We start from the raw sequence: 7,550 nt of genomic DNA, 5'->3' as shown, positions 1-7,550 counted from the left end.
CGCCACAACCAGACTACAGTACAGCTTCTTCCCCCAGGCCATCCGACTCCTCAACTCTAACTGTCCGTCCACACCAGAAGCGAATTGAGCGACCAAATCGCCGGAAGTCATTCACTTTCTATGGGCAAGAGCGACCAAAGCGACCAACGCTACCAGCGGCCAAAGTTGAGCGACCAGAGCGTCAAAAAGAAGTTGAAAACTTTTTAACTTTATGCAAATGACTATTATTCGCTTCAGCGGCCAAACACTGACAGCCAATCGGAATGTAGACGCTCTTCGCTTGCGTGGATCCCAGGGAACATCGGCAGGCACTTTGGTTCCTACCTACCTTTATTCACTCACTGAACAAAATGTCGGCTGAAGTATTAATCGCGGCTGTAACTGGGTACCCGCGACCCAACCCTTTTTCAGTTCAGAGATCGAAACGCCATAGTGGTTTGGATATCAAGTGATGATAAGCGGGAGTATTTATAGGCTACATCTAGAACGTTCGTATTTAAACGGGAATCATTTTAATTTGCTCTCCATGCCACCAATCTAACCAACCAATCGCGTGTAGCATGCTTTAAACAAAACCAAAAAAGTTTTTGAAATCGTCACATAAACAAACTAATCGACAAGACGAGGGATAAATGACAAGGGATATATCTCTTTTATCCCTCTATTCCCCACTATTCACGGAGCCTGAGGTGAATAATTGTTAATTAAATAGTCTAGATAGATAGATAGCCTAGTCAAGTCTTTATTAATACCAAACGACACAAATCGTTGGGAATCCATTTAGGTGGTTCGGCCCACACAGGACAGTAGCCTACAAGACCACACAGAACAAGTCTGACTGGACATACACACAATACATCACATTAAAACTAGACACGCGTTGATAGATAGATAGACAGAAAGGCCAAGATAGATAGATATGTTCCATTATTTGCCTTGCGGAGCCAACCAGTCCTGTGCACGTATGCAAATTAGCCATGTGCGTCTATTTGTTTTGAATGCGACGAAAGAGTGCAGATCATGATTTGCAGATTCAGATCAGTGAAACATATTTTAACTACTACAGCACGCAGGGTTTTTTGTTCTCGGTTGTAATTAGCCTACATTTTAGGATTTTTTTTATATTGGGGGGAATCACTGTCCTACTTGTTGTCGAAGCACTTTATCGAACAAGCAAAACCGTCTCGGCAATATGGCCAAGGTGTATGGGAGAGTTCATTATTTGATATGGCTGTCTGTAGGGCCTACTAAACGCATACGGCTCCTTTAAATGCGTCTGCATAATTGAATTGTACGTCATGAGCGACTTGAGCGACCAAAGCGAACAGAAAAATTTGCAGCGAAACTTTGTGAGCGTCCACACGCTCCTGGTGTGGACGTACAGTTAGTTTTTCGTTGCCGTTCACAATGAATGGACAGTAAAGGCACTGCTTATTCTACCGTTTTTTTGTATTTGATGTTGCGTAACTGATACAATTGTCATCGTAACGTCTAAACAATTGGAATAACGTATATATTGCATATATAAAACACAATAATACTCGGTACAAATACAAATACAAGTTTATTAAATAAAATTATTTAATAAAAATTTTACGTTTGAATTTTGTCAGGGTAGGCAGTGCCTACCTTGCCTACCCTGACTGCACGTCACTGCCACAGTCCTGTGTGATCCGAATCACCTAAATGAATTCCCGACGATTTGTGTCGTTTGGTATTAATAAAGACTTGACTAGGCTATCTATCTAGACTATTTAATTTAAAAAATATTCACCTCAGGCTCCGTGAATAGTGGGGAATGGAGGCATAAAAGACAAGAGATATATCCCAGACAGCAATGGGGCGTCGAAAACGGGTTGATTGTTGGTTAAAATAGTCGTTTTCCGTCAGACGACTAAAATTCACCGTTGAATCAACGTGGTGGATAGTCGTTATCTCGACGGTCGGAGAATGTAGAAAATACTATGTTGTTATGTTGTTGATGATTTGCGTGCTAATTTTCACCGTAATTTACCACACGTCGAAATGGCGTTGAATTGAGGTTGTAACGAATATTAGCAATTTTCCTGATAGTTCGATTGTCATTTTGTAATGAGATCAATTAATGCTTATCCTTGTAGATAATCTGCAGGTATGGCCATTGAATGTCGCAGCTACAACTATTTCTGGCTGGAAAACTGGTCTATATACTTTTACCAAGCTCACACAAACAGCTTTCACAAATGCAATAAAGATCACTGGTTAAGAAAACCCCATTACAACAGTAGGATTTGAGAGGGGTTAAAACACAGAAGCTGCCATTTAGAAATCCTAGTAAAGCGATGTAAACACCATGAGATCTACTCACAATTCACATTAGTTCAGATCCAAAGTTAGTCATAAGATAAGCCCCAAAGCCCAATTACCTCATTGATTTCCACTAGGGCTGTAACGATACGCGTATCAAACCGAAAATCCCGATACTCAAAGCCACAAACCTGTCTCGCGGTGTGAGAAGGCAGAAGCGCGATATGCCCTTTCTAACTCTTCGGTCAAATTGTCCGATTGAAATTTGCTAATAATTTGTCTAAATAATAGTCTGCTGACAGCGCCCCCTCGTATCGATGCCGTAAATATGTGACGAGATGCCCTCTCTGTGATCACAGCTCTCCGTGGCTACGGAGGATTGCATTTCTCCACAGCCGTCGAAGTCCTCATATGCGATATGAACGACATTTATCCAGAGTGGGCCAAGCGCGAAAAAAATTGCCTGTGTGATCCTGTCTCTATTGTTTTGTGTGATTTGACTGATAGTTTGTCTGCTTATAGGTCGGAATGAAGCGGCCACCGATTATTGACAGGATGGGTACTTTATTCTACCGGACTCGTTCGCTTCTTCACTAGACACACGCGCTACCGCTCGCTCTCCTCGCTCGTCCACTCACTCGCTGACGTCACTCACACACAGGGCCGTTGCACCAAATCCTGGGCCCCTATACAATAGGTACTGACCCCCCTGCGCTGAATTGTTGACGGGGGGGGGGGGGGGGGGGGGGGAACGATTGTTGACGGGGGGGGGGGGGGGGGGGGGGAGACGTGGCCGTGTGCGACTCCTAACACTATGGACTGGTAAGTAGTTTTTATTTATTTTATTTTTATTTTTTTGCCATGGGCCCCCCCTCTGCCTTGGGCCCCCCCACAACTGTCTCCCTTGTCCCCGCAGTCCGTCGGCCCTGCTCACACACGCATACGCACACTGCAATTCTCCCGCACACACATATGCTACTCGTAACACTATGCCTCGTTATTGCGACGTTCATGTTTTTCCTCATCTATTGAAAGTTAGGCTATTAAACATGTTGCATTCTATACGGCCTGATTATGTCATTATTTAAGCTACATAGCCTAATAAGAAGCGCGAATAAGGATATTTGAATAAACCAACCAAACAGTTAAAGGGGCCCTATTATGCCTCCCAGCAAAAAGCATCCTCCAACTGCAATCTTTGGTTATTTCTTTATTAATTTAGCTATACTTTAATAGTATTCTTTCGGTTCAAATCTGTTCAGTGTTCCAAATTATTTGTTATTAAATGTTACATTAAGATAATTGGTATTTAAGTGTTGTTTAAATAAAATGCTTTTTAAATTTAAAAGAATCGTGGGATGTATCGAACCGTGGGTCAAAAATCGTGATACAAACCGAATTGTGAATTTGTGTATCGTTACAGCCCTAATTTCCACGCCCCTATTCTTTGAAATAATTACTCAAGAGTTTGGCTTGACAAAGATTAAGGTTTTAATACCCATTTGATTGTGTTTTTTGAAAACTGTTAGGAATAAACGGAATAAACAAACTACATTAATGGAAATGTGTTGCAAGGTTGTAATAACACAGAAAAACAAGTTTACTTGAAATAAACGAACATACATGTAATGGAGCGGGAGAGGGAATACAGTAACCAGGGGTCAGCAACCTTTTCAACATTCAGTGCCAGTTTGACATTTTCTTGTTAATGTGCCATAAGAAACAATATATTAAATATTAAGCTGAATTATGACACAGCGACCAAAAATATTTCCAACATATTAAATGTTTGTTATCTCAAACATCTCAAAGCACTACTTTCAGAAACGTATTCAAAAACCCATTTGCACTGAGAAATGTAAATGTGGAAACATCCGCATCAATATCTTTAAAGACATGTACAGCTTTACAAAAAATATGTGAAGGCCATGCATACATATACAGGCCACAACTATTTTTGATATCATTTCAGAACACTGCTTTCAGTGACTAATTTAAACATCTTTGCACTGGTAGGAAATGCCCAAAACAGAATAAAGTGGGGAAAAAAAATCTGTAGTAATGATTATGCTGCCGCATTGTAGAAGGGAAGAAATTGAATAAAATATATATTTTTTTCCCAAGTGTGCCAATGCAGTATGCAGTGTAATAAACAATGAGGCATAGCAAACACTTGAGGAATGGCTTCAAATTACATTCCCCAAACATAGATGTGGACAAAGGAGATGCATGAAAGAGGCAAGTAGTTGTCCTCATCTCCGTAACAAGAAATAGTGATGGCAAAATTTACACCCAAACAGCAGAGGTGCATTTAATCATTGGGATATGTGAAATGGGATTTTTTGTACCTAAATCAACTGTAGATGATAAAGACTGAACCAGAGGATAGCACACTGTTTTGGAAAAAAGCACATGCTGGAGCATCGCTTATAAAGGAGCACACCTTTAGAGCTTTACCTCCGAAGGTTCTCTCAGCAGCTGGGTGAGGTCATCGACAAATGCTTTCAGGTAGTCATACATCATACACATTGTTGGTACCCCTGTGTTGAAACAAAAACTTGAAACTGACAAAAGTAATGATACATCAATATTTCTTAGTAATCAGACTTTTTATGGAATTTTGGAACAGAATAATTAAGCAATATCACACGAGAGGGAGTGCTGTTGTACTGAATATCAGCACGGCTGTGATTCTCTTCGGCACTCGGCCAACGGCCTCGTACCTACGACCGAATCCCAGCCGTAGTACAACAGCACTCCCTCCTGAGTGATATTGCTTTTATACAACAGTTCTACAAGCACCAATCATTAGTTAACAATAATAATTAACAACATATTATGATCAGATTTCTTTGGTTCATTAATGATTTATTTGGCTCCGCCAACACAAATAGATCCGCAACTGAACTGAACTGTTGCCAAGCAACACATAAACACATTAGCATTAGGTTCCCTTGGTCCTCTTCTGGCGACCATTCTTAATTCAACTCCAATGTTATTCCTGGAAACATGTTCATATTTGCTGTGCAAAGTTAGCTGCAATCTAAGCTACAAAAAGATTGTTAATAACATTAACGGTTATGAGAACACCCGTAAAGCGGAGCGATACGTGTATAGTTAAAAGACCCAGTGCTGTTATACTCTATATCAGCACTGGAATGCCTCTTGTCCAATCAAATTACTTGGTCGGAACTGACTTGGATAATTTGTAATAATCTTCATCTTCTGCCTCAACTTCTTGTAGTAGAGCTTCTTGGCCTCTTGTGGCACAAAGAACTGCAGCATTTCTTGGAGAGTGCATTCAGATTCCATATATAAATAAAAAAAAAATCGGGTATCCAGGACCATGTGCCCGCTGAGCTACAGCCTTGACAACCTGATAGTGCTTAATTTCATAATGCATTTGATGGTGTTGCCTTTGATTCACGAATTCTCCATTCAGCCCACTGCACGCATTCTCCTTCATCTTCTGCAAGACACAAATGCAAACATAAGAAATGAATGAGAGAAATCATAACACTTAGATTTATCTGCCAGTTTACGTCTACCCGCCTGTCCAAACAACAGTGGCGGTTGTCATATTAAATCTAGGCACTAAGGCCACATACAGCTGATGCTCATGAAGTAAGGCAGATAAGAAACTGATAACTACTGATTTCTCCTTTCCTGGCACAGTCCTTAACATATCTAATGAGGCTAAAAACGTATAACATTACATAACTGACGACCAGTCTAATGACCGTGAAATTTGCAGGCAGTATCGTATGATGTATGCACAAGCTAATATGCTTATCAGAAAATTTGGTATGTGTTCATCTTTTGTGAAAATAACACTTGCTGCTTCTTGCTACAAAAGAAGCGGCATTCAATTATGGTATGAGGCTACAACTCAAAGTGCCTAGATGGAGTAGCGCAAGCCTTCCGTTTGTGAATGTTGATGTGCCAACTTGTCCTGCTGTTCTCAGAAACCTTATGTATAGATGTATGTGTAGACTAACTGTGTCTTGCAACAAGTAAGGGATAATGGACCACGTTAGACTATCAAAAGTTACACGTTCTAGATGATAATGCGGCCCCAAAGCGGAGGGCCGATCCAATGCGTTGGGGCGCCCTCTGGAGGCGCCCTTAATTAATTAATTAAAATATACGAAACAAGCGAAATTAAACCAAACATGTTCCCAAATGGAACGGAGAAGGGAGGGGGCGGGGGATTAAAGTTAGGGCGCACTGAAACCCTCACCGTAGTACGCAGGACAATGCGACAAAGCCATCTATCCCACTCTATAGAAAATATCGAGATATATATCGTATATCGCCATTCAGCCAAAAAATATCGGGATATCATATTTTGCCCACATCGTGCAGCCCTAATCTGAATACAGACGTCGCAAAACCTCTACATCCAGCTCTCCAACAAGAAGTTGACAACGAAGACCTTACGGATGGCACAAGCAGGCGATTTGTTCATTGATGCATTTCCAATGCAAAAACCCTGACAACCAATTGGAATGGAGACGCTGCAAACCCTCTCCATCCAGCTCTCCGAAAAGCAGTTGACAACAACGGAGACCCTACAGATAACACAAGCCCGTGATTGTTTCACTTGCTCCAAATTAAACGGTAAGGGAACTCATTTCAGACAAAGCATCTTTGCACTTTTGTTTTTTTCAAAGGCATCTGATGGGTTTGCACAAATAGGAAGTAGGCTAATTATATTTGAGGTTATCTGGCACAACATTGTATTGGTTATTGTTGGTGGCATCATTGCATTTTTTTTTTTACAAGCAGTCGCGGTTGAAAGAACTAAAATATTACTGACTGGCTATGCAAACTGCAGCTTACGAGTGAATGGTGAGAGGGGTTACAAGTGAATGGTCTTAGTGAGTTAATATTTCTTTTTATGGAGTTTCTACAGAATGTGCCTGTTAAGAGTAACCTTTGCCCTTAAGAATTCAATACACGTCAACACAAAATAACCTTGTTGTCCTGGAGATGTTTTGAACAGGCATGCAAGTTTCAAGGCCCTCGGTCAGGACTCGAGTGTGAGTCACTAAAAGGGAAAGTTGCAAGAGTAAAAGAAACCATCAGTTGCACCAAATATGTCAAACCACTTGGGTGTCTTGATCACAGTACACATAATCATGTCTTTTCTTTTCTCTCTTACAACAGGCTTTTTACAATGTATAATGTACTGCACAACTAAATTGCCCAAACAAGTTCTAGCTTTTGTGAGGGAAAATAACCTTGAAATGACGGGTACATGA

At 40.8% G+C, this 7,550-nt stretch overlaps 1 long non-coding RNA gene across 2 annotated transcripts; it reads right to left on the bottom strand.

Moving 5' to 3' along the window:
• Window positions 1-3,850: 3,850 nt before the first annotated feature.
• LOC132473162 (uncharacterized) lies at window positions 3,851-7,338 on the bottom strand. Of its 2 annotated transcripts, none has more exons than XR_009529261.1 (2): window positions 7,264-7,338; window positions 3,851-5,755 (listed from the first exon to the last, which is right to left on the bottom strand). It is a non-coding gene; the product is annotated as an uncharacterized LOC132473162 (long non-coding RNA). The 2 variants fall into 2 exon arrangements; XR_009529262.1 differs by having other exon boundaries at window positions 7,223-7,333.
• Window positions 7,339-7,550: the final 212 nt, after the last annotated feature.

The sequence above is a fragment of the Gadus macrocephalus genome, chromosome 15 (assembly GCF_031168955.1).
Source record: "Gadus macrocephalus chromosome 15, ASM3116895v1".
NCBI lineage: Eukaryota > Metazoa > Chordata > Actinopteri > Gadiformes > Gadidae > Gadus > Gadus macrocephalus.
The sequence above is the reverse complement of the archived record's forward strand: the minus strand, read 5'-3'. Positions and strand labels throughout refer to the sequence as shown.